Genomic DNA, 19147 nt, shown 5'->3' with positions numbered 1-19147 from the left:
TAATCCATTGCTGTCCTTTCTATATGGACTCGACCTCTAAAGTTCTTCGTCTTGACTCATGAATAATGTTGGGTTTTTCTTGTCGTGACCAAATCCAATCGCAATTATATTGAAATATTCATTTTCTAAGAGGAAACACGATCAATTTGTTCACCTTTGACCTCCAATAAGGTGGTCTTGCATACAAAACTACTTGCTAGTCACGAAAAGCTGATAGTTGTACGTTTCGACTTCCCTTATGGATTACCCCATATTCTTATGGTGTTGAAAGGGTATTCCACTCCATGTATTTTAATCGTGGATATCTCCTACTATATTCGACTTTTAATCGTTCTTTCTGGACGTGGAGTAGTGCCAAGTCTGAGGAACAGATTATGATTACATGGTGGATTTAACAATTGTATTGATACTATGTGGATTCTTACATATGATTATGCATTATTTTATGCAAAAATACTTTAGCTCATAGTATATAAAATCATTCATTCAACACGAGTAGACTAAGCTTCCCAAAAACGATTATACTTTACATGAAGGAGTACATATAGAAGAAATAATAGAACCCAGGAACTTGACTCAAAATTGCGAAGAAATAACAAAAAACGGATTCATACATTCTCAACAATCAAGTTTTTAGCCTTAAATGTTGCCTTTTTATTCAAATATTTCAAAGAAATATACTCTGTTACTTCAAATAGTTTGAATTAAAGAGACTATAGGAGAAAGAGGAGTCATGTATATCAATGAAGAATGTTTTTTCTTATCTCTAATTCTGATTCGTCTAAAATTTGTATATGCGCTTTGAACTTATTTGACATAGTTTATTGTTATCACATCTTTCTACTATGATTCCTCTAATGTAATTTAATAGAAGTCAACGTTTCGGACAAGGTTATGTACTTGTCTATAGATTTAACTAGAAACCTAAACTATTAGTTAAAACTATAGTTTATAGTATCTGAATCATAATTATACTCTAAAAAGTTTTAAAAGTTATTTTAAAGCCAAAATACATAACCCTAATCAAATACAAAGGGTATATATATATTCTATATTTTTTGATCGAGATTACATTAATTCTGAATATAATTCATATGTACATGGTTTATGTTTACTTTATAGTTTAACCATTTTGTTTCCTCTTTCCTTAATAGTTTCTTTAGTTTGGATAAGTAACACATAATTGAAAGAGACCATAAAACCACAACAAATACAGAAAATCCTTATATGTATCGGTTCCAAAAGTGTTGACTTTCTGTCAGGTCACGTCCTAATTCTTCAGCAAACATCCGAATTGGACGTAAAATCCGCCTGATATAGTATTATTTTCGGTATTACGTCATATATATCAGCCGTGACGTCATCATCATTCAATCTCGACCATCAAGGATCTAATGTTTATAGACAAATACGTAATCACATTACTATTAACAATAAAGCACGCAAGATGACGCTATTATCCCCGGTTATATAAGCAAACTACTGATAAGTAAACAACACTCATACCCCATTGGTTCACTAAAGTAGATACGTCACTATAGTATTAGTGAAAATGGTAACTTCAAAAGGTTATTTTAAAATTTGATACTCTTTAATGGAATGAAAAAAAGGGATGAACCCGATTTTAAGTTCAATAATAAGGACTCTATAATACAACCCTATTTAAAACTGAATAAACCACAACGACAACTGTCGATATGTGATCGAAGCACGAACTGTACTCTGTCTAAAAAAGTCACGTGCCTACTCAGGTAGGACTGCGAAGTTTGTTTCGAGCTGATCAGAGGCAAAGCTTTTTCGCTTTTTTACGTCGACCAATTCGAATATGGACATGACTAAGTTACAAAAAACGTGATTTTTAAGGAATCAAGTAAATATAAGTCAAAACCAATATGTTTAAATACTCTATTTTGTATTGTTCAATCGTTCATCCTTCAAAAGCAATAACATATTAGACACGCCGGCGAACGGATTGACAGCTCATGACGATGAAGGCCGTGTCCATGGAGTACCACGCTATCAGAGCGAATCCAAATTTGGAAGATAGGTGTAGCAAGCATTTTTCTCCAAGACAGCCTAAACTGCAAAGTTCATGTAATTGAAGTCAGGGCTGGAAGAGTGCCGAGTGGAGGCACGTCAGAAGTCATCCATATGATTGCTGAATAAGTTTTAGCTTTTCTTGGCTATGTGGAGCTTTTATTGACTTATTGATGTTATAAGCAGTCCAAATGGAGATGCTAATGCCCTTTGGAGCCTTCTGGCACAGACACCAGCGCGGAGTAGATCACCCACGAGTTGTCTTTGTTGTTGTAGCTCAGACATTTTTAGACTTAGTTACATGGGTTTAAAACAAAACTAGTGTATTTTTGTTTCAGCTGTCGTTTGATTGCGTTATGAAACATGTCAATTAAAAATAAGGGAAATATAATCGTAAGTAATCGCTACTGTAAGTTTTAGGTACCCACTCTGTCCGTCGAGTATTGCCGCGGCAGTCAAGTTCCGAGGTTTTACCGTACATATGCATAGAGGTAAACTATTTGAAGGATTGAACAAAAAATTAATCGTTTCCCCCAAGAAAAGAGGAAATCTATCTACAATATTATAAGTGCTATCTGCCTCACGAGTTACGACGACAAATAAGAACATACCATAATATACATACTCTATTACATAGATACATCCTCTCTTGGTTCTTAACAAACTATAATAATTATTATTTTATGGAAGATAATAATAATATTTTAAGAGAGTTTCAATTTATATCCTACCTAGGAGTACGTATCATGTACATTAATGAAGGTTGTGACATCCACAAGGAAAGGTTAAGTGTGTAATAATTGGAATTAAATGTTGCGTTACGCAACAACAATATAGTAAATGTATTTCTGTATTAGGTATTTGGAGTCTAGAACAGAGAATACTAACTACTTCCGTAATCTATTTTAAATATTATCTATGATAGTTAAATGTAGAGTATAGGAACAGCTCTTGATATCCTCCGGAGTAGTGGGATGCTTCATAAATATATTATTATACACTTAATACTTATGTTAATTAATATATATGTATATATACAAATGAATTTAATTAACAGAGGGATAATTGCTTTTTGCCGTAGTTGTTCTAAATGGGAATAAATTTTTAAGCCTCTTCCTATCACGGCAAAAATTCCAATAAGTATGGATATTTACACTTTTTTTCCCCTTTTCTTTTATTGGTCAGATGGAGTTATATTGATTAAGTATGAGTCAACAGTGACCAGAAGACTCGCCCTGTGATTTTTTTCCATGGAAACTTACCTATATTATAGCATAAATATATTTTCACACTTAAAATTAGTCTTCCTTCACTTGAAATCCTTTGTAATTAATTTTTTTTTACATGGACAACTTTGCCAAATAAATTGAACGAGGCCTTCTTAAAATCAATCATTAAGGATTCAAGTTCCAGTACTTTATTTAGTTCTTCCAACGCTAGGACAAGGCAGTCGTATGTCTCCTGCGACTTAGATGGATGTAACACAAAAAGACGGGGTATACATGTTTTTCTTATAACAGGACTAGTTGTAAAAAGCTTGAGAAGCATTTGAAAGTTCCGTCAGAAGCCAATGCTTGTAATTAACGAGATCGATGATCTTCTAATTTTCTCCTCCAAAAATTAATATACGATCTTAATCAAATTCTGTCGAATAGCAAGAAGTTATCTCCATTGGGAAGCATCGTATATTCGAAAATGAATGCAAAAATACGTTACAAATGACTTGAAACGGAGTAAGCCCCATTTTAAACCTTAAATTGCATGTGAGATGATATATTTTTTCCATAAAGTATAAATGAGGGAGGGCGTCCTAGAGCAAAAATTCCTTTGGCGAAACATCCTAGAACAGGGTAAACACTATAGAATTAAAATTACTCCATTTGAACCAGGAATCGTCTTTGAAGTCTATATACATTAAATATATTTCCTTCTCTAGAAACGACCGAGTATCGAACCTAAGCACATTTAGTCCTAAAGAATAAGTTCCCCAAGCGTATTGTCCATTGAGCTACGTTGTTGTAGTCACTTTATTTTCATTTTAGTCTTTGATTTGTCTTCACACCTTCAGTCAAGAACAAAATGGGACTACGGGAAGATTACGGGAACAATATTCCTAAAAACATAGTTAGCTACATAACTAACTGCGTAACTTCCATGAACCTACCTTTTTAGTTGAATTATGCGAAAGGAGGGGGAAAAATTCTATACTTCACGAAGAATAATTATACAGAAACACTATTTTTGGTATATAAAAAGCGACATTTAGCAGGGGGTGGACGTTTTCATGTAGCCAACGAACAAAATAACAAGTGCATTAACAGAATGGCATATTTGTGTTTTCAACGTTATTGATTGGTTAAACACAAATTAGCTCTTGGCTAGTTCTTATTGGACTCAGAGCAGAATTGAGGACCGGCATCAGAATACGAAGTTCCTGCCGCTGTCCTTGCAAAATACGGAGGAGTTGGAGTTATGTTTATTTATTTCCTTTGATAGCTGCTAGTAGATAATCTAATATAGCTTCATGACTCTTATCCCAAATATTTTTCAAAATTGTCATCGTTATGCCTTTTGTTTTTAACAGGTTCTATAAATACATATTTAACCATGTGAGGAACAACGGATTCTCATTCTTAGATGTACCGAGATGACACAACTGAAATCCAAAAGACATTTTGTTGCAAGGATTCCAATATACATTTTGCTGATATGAATCCCATCCATCTCTCACTTAGCTTGTTCAGTATGTAATATCAAATTTTTATGAGAAGCAAATAATCTTAATGTATGTTATGGTTAAAAGATGTGTTCCCACATTAAAACGACGATGATTCATAGAAATATTTAAGGTTAAATAACGTATTATAATAATGGATGTACATCGTATGGTAGTTGCTTCTTTTGAATATTATCAGTTTAAAACGATGTAGTTATTATTTTGTATATATGTAGTATGTAGAAGCAATATCCGTGGGAGTCAAGTAAGTTTTTGAGTGCATACAAGTACGTACGTAACAATAGATTCTAATAGAATCATCCAACATCTACAGTGCGGGTAAGCAAATCGTACTGTTGTTGATAGTATGTTTTAAATCAACTTCACCACGAACAACAACTTTTTTCGAATTTTGATTACAGCTAGTTAGACAAGTTGTGATATGTTAAGGAAGTAGCCTATGCAAAAGTTCAATGTTTCATGTGGCGAGAAGACTGTTGACTTGCACAATGCTTGAGTTATTATGGCCAGTTTCTGAGTCTTGTTAACAAATGTAATCCCCTTCGGGGAGGTTATCAACCAACCAGGGCATCCCAACCTCCTTCATTACCTCCTGGTACTCCATGGCTTCCATTTCAAATCCCACACCGGTCAAGAAGTCTTAAGTGGCAATCTTGTTGTGTCCGCTACGTCCCAGAGAGTCACTCTCCGCTGTAAATGAATCTTCTGAGCTTATGGACAAGCTCAACTGAGAAATATAGAATGTCTGCGATCTCCTTTACAGAGTGAGGGGTGCGGGGAAGATCGATAATAACTTGTCTTGTCTTTTTTCCTCTGTTACCGTTGTTTCTGACGTATTGCAACCAATAATACAGTATATATAAGCCAATACATTTTGAAAAAATTTCTTATTAATAACCTAACATCGATTGCATGTAATAATTGCTTTTTGGAGCTGCAAATAGCACGGTAAAATGACTCTAGAAGTTAATTGTTGTTGATGAACAAACGTACAAACTAACGATGATGGTTACTAAATGCACATAATACATATTACTTTAATGTTAAAGTACAAAATATCTATCGTTATTAACATGTGTACTTGTTCATCTGAGCGGGATGATGATCAAAGAGTCTTATTTTGGTAATTAAAGTTGTTTACTCGCTGACATTTTGAACGTTTGCTTGTATATTAGGATGAGGCTGGTTGCCAACAAATTTTTGGTACTGTGTATGAACGTAATCAGAGGTTTGTTTTTTATAGCGTTTATACTTCGATTTTTTGTTCACCAAATGAAAAATAACTCAAACAGCTTTGGAAAATAAACAACCCTTTTCAGGCTGTCAACTAGAAAAATCCGCTCCAGCTTTCTAAGAAACATGTCTATACATGATATCTTCCTTTAAAAAAAAAATCTTAAACACTATTTTATAACTGATTTTTAACTTTAAATTCATTTCTTTTAAATTTGTTGATGTTTATTCAAAAATTGGAAGTCTTAAGGTGAATATAAATTCAATGAAATTGCGGAGCTATTTACCTAGGTTAAGGTTGTTTGGACAAAGTATCAGCCCTAATGTATACATTTAATATAATTATTTGTAAATAAAATATCTAATAAAATAATTAACAAGAGATCCAATTGGTCCTTGAAGAACTAAGGAATAGTTCATGGAAAGGGGACCACATAATTACGATATCAATAAACTTTTAACATTACACATGAATAAGTATCTTGTAATGATTTGATAATGAGATATTCATATTATTTATCTAATTATAACTCCTATCATTATGATTACATAATTAATTTTTACACCATTGTGGTCTTGTCTTATAAGCAGACCAAATGATCTCTCCACCTTTTTCTCATCACCTTCATGACACAATACATAAGGTAATTATCTCTACTAATTATATGTATTTGTTTGTAGGACTTTCAAGGTGGAACATACTATTGTAAAAGGAATAGATTTACATAATATTATGTATGCATATCAACCATTGGTACATGGCAGAACTAGGGGGACTCGAGGCATATTTGAGTCTCATTTAAAAAGACTTCAGTTGTAACGCCTTTTCAAACTAAGAGCATCTTTGATTAGGAGTTAAAAAATTATGTGTTGTATAAGAAAACTTGAGACCCCTATGTACAAAAAATATAATCCTTTTTGGAAAATTTAATTCATAAATACAATCAAAGGATACCTTACTAAATTTCAAAATCAATATAGCCTCATTCTGACTTAATGACCAGTTCCAGCCTGGTGTGGAACTTTGCACAGTAGTTCTTAATAAGCTCGGCTTGAGGTTGGTTCAAGCAATGATGAAGGCGGCATTCAGTTAGTCCTTTGTTGTGTATCAGACTCTCGAAAGCTTTCCCTTGAGGTTCCCAAAAATCCTTAAGTCAAGTAGAAACAGTTGGGACTGTGGAGAGGCCAAGAGTATTGGATTTCAAGCTTGTTGAGGAAGAATTTGCTCCAAGTCACACTCTACTCTATAATGGCTTAAAATCCTGACGAGGAGTTGTTTTGTAGGCATTAAGGTTTAAGTCTTGCTTCACCAGGAAGGTAGTCTGGATGTTGTTAAATTCGCGAGCAAGGCAATTGACGGTGACCTTAACTTTTATACATTCAATGGTATCCTAAACCATGTTTTTGGTTATGACACTTTTATTTCTAGTTTGACTTTGATTAGTTTTTGTTTATAGGTTTTATAGACAATAACTTACAATAAGTTATCTGGGTTAAATAGCGAAATATAACAAATAGGAAAAAGGCGCGCTATCTAAAAAAGTGTTGCATTTTAGACGGAAGGGTCTGTACATATACCGGCAGTTGCATAAATTCCAGTACAAGTAACTCGGTAAATCTTTTGGTTTTGTTTTTGTTTTTCTTACTCGCATCAAACAAAGTTGTTTACGATGAATGACGAGGCCAAACGCCATATGGTTGCCACTCTCCTCCGCGCTGGTAGGTCTGTAAAGGTGATAATCAAGGACACTGAACTATCTAGGATTACTGTGTTTAAGGTCAAGAAGCTTGTCAAGGAGGGAAAAGATATGAAGGAGGGTGTTCGGACCGGCAGACCACGGAAAATCAATGTGGATGAGGTGAAGGAGGCCTTCACAAGACCATTTGGCCACCTCAACCACCTGATTTGAATCTCCTTGACTACAGTGTGTGGTGGCAAATTGAGAAAAAGGCCTGTGCTACCCGCCACCCGAATTTGGACTTATTGAAGGCCAGCATCAATGAGCAATGGGCAGCCATAGAAGATCATTATATCATCAATGTGTGCAAGGCCTTCCGCGGGCGCTTGGAGGGTGTCATAGCAGCTGATGGCGGTTACATTCAGTAGTTATATTAAATTTTTTATACCAGAATAAATTCTCTATTATATAATTCTCAAAAAAATACTTCATACGAATGTTATTACACATTTAATTATTTGCCACAAATAGTCCGCGTATTTATGAAACTACCGGTAAACTTCCTTAGTTTGAAGCTGTTATTATAAGCGCTATTTATCTTTAAGAATGATTGAATTGGTATATTGATGATGACTCATCATTAGAGCTTGGGACTCATACATAGTATCGGTGTGTTCTTTTAAGTTTATATCAGAGGTACGCACTTGGACTCGAGGCCTGTAAGTCGATTTGAATACATATCTGGAAGACTGGCGACTCGACTTGATCTCACAATCAGAGACTCGGCACTTAACTTTGACTACATAGCTAAGATTTGTGACTCGAATTGATCTCGAAACCTATTTTTTTACTCAACTCAAGAAAAGGTTTAATCCTATTTCTTTACTGGAAATGAGTTTTTAAGAAATATAAGGACTCGAATTGGAATCGAGGAAAATATTCAACAGCGTGTGATTCGACTTTGACTTGCAGTCTAACTAGTAGAAGGACTTTTCCACCACCTCTATTTGGAGAGAGGCTATTCTTGACTCAAAAGCATTAACAGTTCCGTAAGAAGCGTTACAAGAGTCTTCTTAATAAACTTACGGTCGCCCCAGCTTTAACCCCGATGGACTATACCATCTAGTGACAAGTGACGTATAAAGCCTGTTGAGTCCACTACAGCAATGTTACTGACTTCAAGTGCTCCGTTAATAAGGGTAGAAGAAGAATAGCCGCAGGTACATCCATCATATGTGCGCACCCTTACGGTCCTGTTCGGAAGCAGTCATTGTCGCAACGACTGCCAAGTTCACAAATAATGTTCGTGTATATATATTAAATAAATATCTCTTGATGTCTACCATGTCCGAGTGTATTTGACTTCATTCATGGTAGAATGAAGTACAACGTTCAAGGTGATGCAAGACTACCCCCTATAATAAAACGTGGGAGTGCCGATGTAACCGAAATAGTATGATCAAAGGCGTTAAGGTCACAAGAGGTACAGATTATACACACGTACGCCAGTGATGCCATCTTTCTGTGAACCAGAGGAACATATGATACGTTGATATTTTTCAGAAAGAAAATATCATAATGTGTGTTGCCTAGACCAATCATTATAAATTCATCATTGCAGAGTCCAATAGAGTTTTTTAATATATTGCAGTATGTAAGATATGTTAACCAAATGTTGTATTGATTGTTTATGTAATCTTTCGTGGAATCCTTGACAAGGCACTGTGAAGCACAAGGGCTCTGAGAAGCCCCGATTGGTAACCACTAAATACTCGATACTTATTAATGACCTATGAACAGCTTTGGATATTATTGTATATAAAATAGTTTGTTTGCCCCTCGAAATATTTTTGTACAATATGAGGAATATACTTTTTCCATTAGAGAAAAGGATTTTAAAAGTAATCATAATATAAAATGTACACTATACATTTCGTAACAATTTATGTTGTATGTATAAACAATCTACTAATGGAATCCCATAGGTAGTACTCGTAGACAGGTAAAATATAATTTTAAAAAATGGTGGAAGAACAAAAAAAAAAAAGTAAGAGAGAAAATCATTGACCAATTTTCTCAATCTAATCCAATGAATAGAACATACATGAATAGAGAATATAATTTATAGTGGCTTGGAGGTCAGATCCAATCGGTCCCTTCTATATGAATGTACAGAGAGTGTTAAAGCTTTTAAAAAGTTGAAGTAGATGAACAAAATAAGTAAGGGATCATTGGAGACGGGAATGAAATACATATTTATCGTCTATATGGCACATCAGTAGAAAAAAAAGCATTGAGGAACATAGTTAAATAAAATTAGATATTATATTTCCACTGCATAAATAAATCTATATTAATAAAGAAAAGTTTTTCTGCATGTATGTAATCCGTAAAGTTATTTTTGAGCGTATCTTAGGATTGCCTAACAAATAGCAATGCAATCGAGCTTGCACGTCATATTTAAAAAGACAAGGGATTATATATGTAAGGAGTCGTATAAAAATGTTTGAAAGCTAGCAGGCGTTTCGGTCAACTCCATTCTTATATAAACCTATACTGCATATAGCTGTATAAAATATGAGTTGAGGACTCATTTTTAATAATAAGCCTGTGTAACTAAAGCTCATACTAAAAATGAAAAGAAAAGGGAAGTAGTGGCCCATTAACATTTGAATACTTTGAATTTTAAACTTCAAAAAGATATAATTTATTAATGAACAATATCATTTCAAACTTCAACAAGACATAACTTATAAATGAACAATATCATTTCAAACTTCAACAAGATATAATTTATTAATGAGCAATGTAATTTCAATAAAATTAATTCCAAAACTTGATATGTGTCTGAGCTTTCTTCATCATTAATGTAGCCACCCTTAGTGGAAATGATTGCTTCCTGACGGAGGCGGAAGGTATGTTACCCGCTGCCACTGTCATAGCGTACAAGTGCTGGCTGACATTGGTGTTCAGGGTCTCGATGTTTGGATGACGGACACGGCAGGCCTTCTCGGCACCATACACCAAAAAAGGTGTAGTCAAGGGGCTTGGCATCAGGGCTGTATGGGGTCCAAAAGTGTCAAAAAAGAGTTCAAAATAACTCAAAAGGTTCATTCAAAAGAGTCTTGTAATGGAGAAGATGGGGTTCTTTCATTGCTGGTATCAAAAGTGGCCTCTCCATCCTCACAAGGCTCTTTCTGCCCTCTTTTTTGATAGCTAATACTGGACAGTATTAGGTGAAACCCAGAGATATCTTGCATGGGCCCTCATGAACTTGAGGGAAAGGTTTAGGGGATTTTCTTTAACTCAACTGGTTCCAGTTTGCCATTTTTGACAGAGCCCTTCTTCCTCTTCAACGTTACGGACTTGCTAACGACGTAGAAGGTGGACTTGGAGACGTGCAACTCCTTGGAGTCCGCGAATGAAAATTGGTCGATCACGTTCAAGTGTCATTTCCTCGACTTGTACGTAAGCTAAAGAGCTCAGGTTTGTTGTTGTTGTGGGCAATCTAAACAATGTTTATTTTTATTTTTAGAAGCTGTTAACAATATTATCTCATTCTTGTAGGAGAGGACCTCTAAGTATGAATAAACAACGTGTGAGTGTCTTGATGAAAAACGGAAAGTAAAACTGAGGATTACTTGGGGAATTATCTTCTATATCAATAAAGCAATGTTTGTCTGTCCGTCGGCACCTAAAGTCTCCAAAAAATGCTGTGTTCGGCCACTAGTATCCAATATTTCATAGACAGATTTGGGTCTATTCTGGGATTTATATTCAAATTTAAGTAATTAGCTGATATACCTTTCTAGTATTAGATATCACTTAGAGCAGGAGTTATCAATTGAGATATAAATATCCACCTTGGGTATTAATCTTTGACCCATTTATCTACCAATGTAGCCTTTACAATAGTACGTAGTGTTGTGTTGCTCCTTATTTAGGAATAAAGACTGCAATCTCAGTCTCGTCCAAATCAGTCCTAAAACTTATAAAGTTTGGTCTTTGTCCCTCAACCGTATTTTTTTTTTTTTAATCCGTTTATCCAAAATCTAATAGCAAGCAGCGGATATTAACAAGGGTCTTGATTGAGGAGTACCATATGTCTTTCTTCCGCCTTATTTTTTCATTCCTTTTTCCTTACATAAATTTTAATTCTAATAATAACTCAAAGACACTCATTTAAAAAGTTTCATAGATTGAATTCAAAAGGTCAGTGAGTGAACAAAACATGATTTGTAAAGCCTCCATTTAGAAGATCCATTAATACTGCATATCATTTGTGTTTTTTTTTTGCAATGGTGTCATGATATAAGCGCAATAATAAAGTATTCATTAGATAAAACCTCTGTAAAGGCACATGTGTCCCATTGAAACTAATTCAACAGGCATTAGATGGCCTAATTACTCTTTTTAAAAATAGATTCACCGTCTGTATAAATGCAAATTAATTACACATATGGCAGAGGTTTTTATATGTTTTTTTCACTTATTACTTAAATTATTTTTTAAGGAGAAATGTATTCAATACATATACTAAAGAAGTCCTTCTCAGCTCCTTTTTGGCATTGAATCAACTCTTGTATCTTGGCAAAAAGTGATTGAATATTCAATATGTATACATTTGAATGATGAAATTCATAAAAAATCTTCCATATGGTAATATTTAATTCATGTATTTTTAGTGTTGTTATATTCTGCCAAGTAGTATAATCTATTTGGGCAATATTAGATAAAGATTTTCATCAAAAAAAAGGTAATACATGAATGTATTTTTCTAAAAAAAAAAAGTTTAAAGAAAAAAGCTAGTCACAAATATTCAGGCAGAATTTATATGCCCCCTCCTCTGCCCGACTTTTTTACTCACCCACGCCTATGAGATGAGCTGGTAATAAATATCGTTAGCATTTTGGACATGCTAAGAAAAATAATGTATTGGAAGAGAGTAGCTTAGCTGTCATGACGTCCATTACATCAGCTACAAGCAGCTGTGACGTGGGGAAAAGGATATAAATGGAGAGATAGTCAAGAATGAATCCGATCTCTATCCTTAATTCTACTCTGTGTCTATCAAGGACTCACAATTATAAGACTGCAACAAATCCTCAGGGTTATTATCTGTCTTTTATAAGCACACCCAAATATCTAATCCAGTATCGTATATATCAATGATAGCTTGTATGTACTAGAAAAGGAAGTTTGCTCCTTAGAAATTAAGTAATAATGACGACAGCTTACGAAAAGAAAGTTCACTCTTAAGTTTGCCAACTCAAAAAAAAAAAAAAAAAAAAAAAAAAAAAAAAAACGGATGTGAAAGCACAGCTATTTTTGTATACTTGTCACAATCATACATTAAATAGGTATTTTCATACCATTTCAATCACTACATATTACATAAATTTGTATGATAACGTTCATAAAAGCACTTACATGAGATAATATTACCTAAAACCTTTTGTACACTCATCAGTTTGAAGACTCTAATATAAAGAATAGATGTAAAATAGAAAATATTTTTATGTGTAGGTATATATCCATAATTGAAGAAGAGATTCGTTGCAGATTTACTGCTCTACAATGGATCTACTAATAAGAATAATTAAGCAATGTTTTATTGATTTAATTATCCATTCATTTGATCATGATAGTTATGTAATAATTACTATTTTGATTTCAGAAGGATAATGGACTTCAAATGAATGGAGCGTGAGAAAACTAATAAGAAAAATATACAGTAAGATGTCGCAACCAACTTGGGTCCAGTTTATATAATTGAAATAAAGAAAAAATACAGTGAAATTCATTTATATAGTATGTAACTACAAACACTATTCAACAGCCGAAAAGTCTCAAGATTGAAATAGTTGATTTTGATCCCCAAATACCGAACATGGCCTTCAGAAAAATGCTATAAAATTTTGGTAGTTTTAAGATTCAATGCGTTTGTAAGGGCTTGGCATTAAAGATATGGATAAATGATACGAATGTATTTCAAAGTCTTATAATACTAAAAGATTATAAAAGAGTTTTAAAAATGCATTTATCATGTATAGAACTCGAGGTATCTGTAATTAAAGTTGATAAGGGCCGGTTTTTTTTCAGAGAGTCAAAGCTTGTAGAAGTTGTAACAGTTATGAACATAGTTTCCAAATTTCTGTTATAATTTAAAATAGCCGCAGGAGTGTTAGCAATAGTCAGAAACAGGGATTTTCTGAATAACTTTAATGAGAAAGTAGTTGACAATGAATCTACTACGATAAAGTATCCGTTATATATCCTCTCTAATTGCCTTAAAATTAGAAATTATTAGCTGAGGATTGCTATTAATTTGAAGCGTGTTCAATATAAACATTTCAATTCCTTCCTTGAGACCTTTAAATGCAATATGAACCACATCCGAAGGATCAATCAGAACAATTCATGAATCCAGAGTTTTTCAAACTTTATTCGACAAGAAACCTACCTCTTGACAAAAAAATTTCCAAGGGAACCTAAGTTTATAGTAATTTAATATCTATGTAAAATAAACATCGCGCAAGAAATGCGTTAAGAAACCCACATTGGAAACCACTGCACTAATATAATTGGGAGCCATTTAATCCGTATTTCAGACTTACTTCTGCAAAAAATCCTTCCCTACAGCTTGTTTTTGTCTTGACGTCCCGCATAATACTAAATATATTATGTGTAAGACCATTCTCTTCGAGAACTAGGCTTTGAGACATCGATATCACGACTCAATAAATATAACTATTAGTGACCGTTTTTAATCTTTTTAAGGCTAAACTAGTACGATCAAAGTTTGGTATGGACCGGACTTGAAGTAAAATTTCCTCGACATAAAAAATCGGTCTTCATCGATGGCGCAAAAAAACAAAACCTTTTTGATTTAGAAGAGAAATGGTGTTGGTCCTTTTTTTAAAAGAAAGAGGACGGGCCTGATGGGTAATAGATCCCTTAAGACCGAACCAAACAAAAAGTTCGGTCTCGGACCGCATATCAACACTACATAATTACAAAAATATTTTCTTCTTATCCGTGTTCTGAACGTTGATTGTCTAATTTTGAATGTGTTCTTGTGAAGCTGTGGCCAATTATTAACAACTATTGAATAATCATTATATAGTTGGGAGGTTTTGGGTAATATCAACTGATTTTGGGCCTTTTTGGGGGAAGGGAGGGAGATTGCGAGATACAAGATAAGTAACATCATCTAGTTTGAACCTATGCCCTATTGGCTTGATTTATTTTTATTATAAATTAAAGTTCATTATTATGTAATTCATTATTTAGTCTCTCTGTCATTTCACTCTTTAAGAAAAAACTCCCTGTTGGTTAGTTATTTGGTTAATCATCTTTATTTTTAAAATTAAATGAGTACATTGAAAGGATTAGCGTACTTTTTTTTAGGAAAATTTCTAATTTCTTTCTTGAAGGAGAGAAGAAGATCTCATGCCACAACCAAAGTTTGTTATGGTACACGAAATGAGAAGCTTTTCAACAATGGAATAATAATTTTATTTTAAAACAAATTAATTTTTTTATATATGTGCTTAGTTAGCACAATCTTGAACAAAAATCAAGAATAAATGTCAAATTTATTCTTTTTTTATACAGCCCAATATTTCATGAGCCTATTTTGGTAAATTACACGCGTTGTATTCAAATTTCTGGAAGAACTGGATATACACAAGAATAGATACTATAGGTTAAAATCTTTGTTTTATTTATGGAACTTAATTTGGACCCGATATGATCTTTTTAATTATTTAATACATATTAACCACATTTTAGTCCATTATAGGCTTATTATACAAATTTTCGGGATGAATAGAGATGCTCAATAATATAAACTATAATTTGAAACCATCGTTTGATTTATAAAGTTTAATTTGGACCCGATATGGTATTTCTAACAGTTGACGTTGAATTTATTTTATCCATCATATATGTCTACAGATAGGCCAATACTTCAAAACATATTTCGGTACATTATAGGCCTTGTAGTCAAAATTCTGGGGTAAGTTAAGATACCCAAGAGTGTAAACTATAGGTTAAAGTATTCATTTAATCACTGAGGCTTAATATGGCCCCGGTGTGGTGTTTTCAAATCGAATTTACTAATTTGCATTTTAGTTACGCTTACAAAGGATAATATAAATTAACTATCATTTGCAAAGGAATAAAAATGTAATCCGGACTCAAAAGATCATTTTACTATCATTTGCGAAGGAATATATATGTAATCTGGACTCAAAAAATCATTCTAGTTGTTTTTTATATTGATGGGTTACATATTTATTAGCTATACGCAGAGGAGACTGATCAACAACTTGAAAATCAAGTTTGTTTACAACAACAACCCTGTAGTAGGAGGAATTGTTTCAATTCAATTCAAAAAAATAAGACCCTGTGTTGTTTGACAGGTACATTTGGTTATTATTACAAGAAGAGAAAGATATATTATATATGTATTATACAAAAATTCCCTCCTACCCATAAAAATGAACATGATAATAGCTAACGGCTAGTTTTTAACATTGGATTCACAGTGAGTCGTCACCGCTCTCTTGAAACTTCATTACATTTATAACAATATATAACCTTGTCCAAGAAAACACAAACATACACTTTATTCTGCTACCCCCTTCTTACAGATTCATCATAAAGTTTCTCTTTTGGCTACGTTTGGCTTTAAATTCAACGCTATGATGTAATAGGCATGTCTTTTTGGGCACACACACAATATAGGTAGGATAATAGAAATAAATATATATATAGGGAAAACGTACTCACCACCTAAACTACAATATGAATTGGGGAGTTGCGTTGACGAATATCAACAAATCAGTTGCGATCCTTCCTTATATTTTGTGTTCAATCAAATTAATTATCACTACTTAGGATTATTCTATAGAATGATATATCCTCCTCACTTCGTTAGACTAGAGCACAGAATTACAACTAAATAAAAATTAAATATTTTACTATTTCGACCTGAGAACACACATACCATGACTATTATTTTACTTTTAGAGCCAAGGCCTGCGTTTTTTTTTTTGTATGTATAGATGTATATTTTTTGAAAGACAGGTACAAAACACCTTCACTTATAAAATGGTACGAGAGATTGTACCTAACGACGAATGAAACCATCACCAATCCCTTTTTCCTTCTCTCTATCTCAATGGTATTTGGTAGTCCTTCCTTAAGGTCTTTCCCATCACATAGTTCGAGGGAGGGCTCCTTTCATGTTAATGTATGTATATAATTGACCTCATACTAATTCATATTTATATGGACAATTTGACAAAAGCTAATTGATTTCTGCATATAAATATGTATATCTAAAGAAACATGCAATTAATTTGGTCTTTTATGCAAAAATATATGCAACCAAAATCAGGCCATTAGGTCAAATGACATTGATAACATGTAAATTGCAATGTATATTACTTAGGGGTAGTGTTATGTCAGACTGTATTTATTCGGTTTAGTCCAGTCTTAGAACTGGTCCAAAAGTGTAGTCTTGTGTCGATCCTTATTTAGGAATGAAGATTGTCCAGATATGTATTGGTTCGGCCCAGTCCTGCATAGTAGTTCTAAATAGTGTTGGATCGGTCTAACAGAACTAAATAGACTAAAGTCTATTTAGTGGGGTTCTAATACAATTTTTCAGTCCTAGGATGAGTCCCTATCGGACTTTTAAGGTTACTACAACAGCTGAAATGACGTAGTTACTTCTAACTACGTTATTTGAGTCGCTGAAGTTTCATCATAATTCATAACCTCTTTCAAAGAGACGAGATACTTGAGATTATAAGTAGGAGGTAAGTGATTAGAACGTATAATTATACGTTCTAGCTATCATTTGTTATATTCTTAGCTCTTATATTCTTCAATCCTAGCTTGGTGTCAAGAAAATAAAAATTTAAGTAGGGCCATATGATTGGAAGACCGATGTATCGATTCCTTAGGACCCTTGAATGGTAAAAAATAGGAACAATAATAAAAAGACCGAAAAGGTGGGGGGCTGATTAGGAAATCAGTCCTAACCGATCCAACGCCAGTCCTAAAACCTTATAAAGTTCGGTCCTTGAGGACGTCACTCTACTTTATGCTTTAAAAAAAATCAGTTCTAGTACTGACAGTCCGAAGGACCGACGGTATTAAGGACAGGTCCCATTGACTGATAAGACCGGTCCTAAGACTGGACTTGATCGAAGAAATAAGGACTGTTACAACACTACTTTGGACTGTCAGTAGTAGAACTGATTAAAAAAAAAGAAGAAATAAAGTTGAGTAACATCGTCAAGGAGCAAACTTTATAAGTTTTTAGGACTGATATGTAGCACTCAACACGACCGGATCGGATCAGGACAGAACTGGACAGGATAGAAGTCTTCAACACTACTTATAGACGTGGAAGAAAAACCCCGAAAGCTCTGATATTTCGTTGACAATGTTTTAAATTTATAAAGGTTTTTTTTTTTTGACTTATAAATTTGCTATTTCTATTTATTTTTAAATAATATTTACCAAAGTCAAGTTCAACAAACGACCATGAAATTAAAAAAAAACCCCACTATATATACAAATCAAACATCAGTAATTTTTGTTAAATATTAAGGCCCAATACCTCATGTTTTAAATGTCTTTGTCCATCTAAATTTTTAAAGGATATTATAGATAAAGATCCTTATAGGTAATAGTTAGGTAAATATTTTATGGGCAAGTTTATCTCAATTAAAATATAAATATTCTGATTTCCTTTCATGGTTTAGAGGAGAGATTGACTTCCGAATCTATTCTTCTGTTACAATCTGGAAGATTAATGGACGTTGTGCATTATAGATTTTTTTCAAGAAAACATGTTTATTATTCTTTTTTGCTGACTAATGAATGAGTAGCCATTGCCAGTTATTTCATTTGTTTGTTAGTAAGTTGCAAATATATACATTAGATTTTTCTACTGCCAAGAAAGAAGGCTCAAAATTAACTGGTAATATAAGGACTCAGGGGAACTTCATTACCTTTATTGTATCACGCAACTTTTTATTCAAAAAGAAACCGAAAAAGGACCCTAATTCATCTGGTAGTTAGTCAAATAAGTAAGGCAAACCAACTGCAATTCATCTCACAAGTACTCCCAAACTATCATTGTCTTATTATTTCACACCAATTATTAAAATGAATTACGTATACACTATATACCTATATAAATATAATAATATGAAAATTACAAGAGATGGGATTTTTTTATGAGCACGAGGAGAAGGTAGGAGCAAAATATCGTATTACTGAATTACGAACATTTTTAATATCAGCTATCAGTTATAAGAGAGGACCCTTCTACATTTAAAAAAGTATTACTGGATGGAAAATATTATAATTATTTTTAAATTCATACGTATTAATATTATTGGTAAAACAATTTACAAAAAGAGCACACGCATCAACC

The 19147-nt window shown here is 33.4% G+C and overlaps 1 protein-coding gene across 2 annotated transcripts in view; it reads right to left on the bottom strand.

The window, feature by feature from the left end:
* nahoda (DOMON-like domain-containing protein nahoda) overlaps positions 1-16720 on the bottom strand; it is a 50849-nt gene extending 34129 nt beyond the window's left edge. For both annotated transcript variants that reach the window (XM_040708511.2, XM_040708509.2), the window contains exon 1: positions 16483-16720. The gene's annotated coding sequence lies outside the window, so the exon portion shown is untranslated. The remainder of the gene's footprint in view (positions 1-16482) is intronic.
* Positions 16721-19147: the final 2427 nt, after the last annotated feature.

The sequence above is a fragment of the Lepeophtheirus salmonis genome, chromosome 3 (assembly GCF_016086655.4).
Source record: "Lepeophtheirus salmonis chromosome 3, UVic_Lsal_1.4, whole genome shotgun sequence".
NCBI lineage: Eukaryota > Metazoa > Arthropoda > Copepoda > Siphonostomatoida > Caligidae > Lepeophtheirus > Lepeophtheirus salmonis.
Note: the sequence above shows the minus strand (reverse complement) of the source record. Positions and strands in the feature narration are given on the sequence as shown.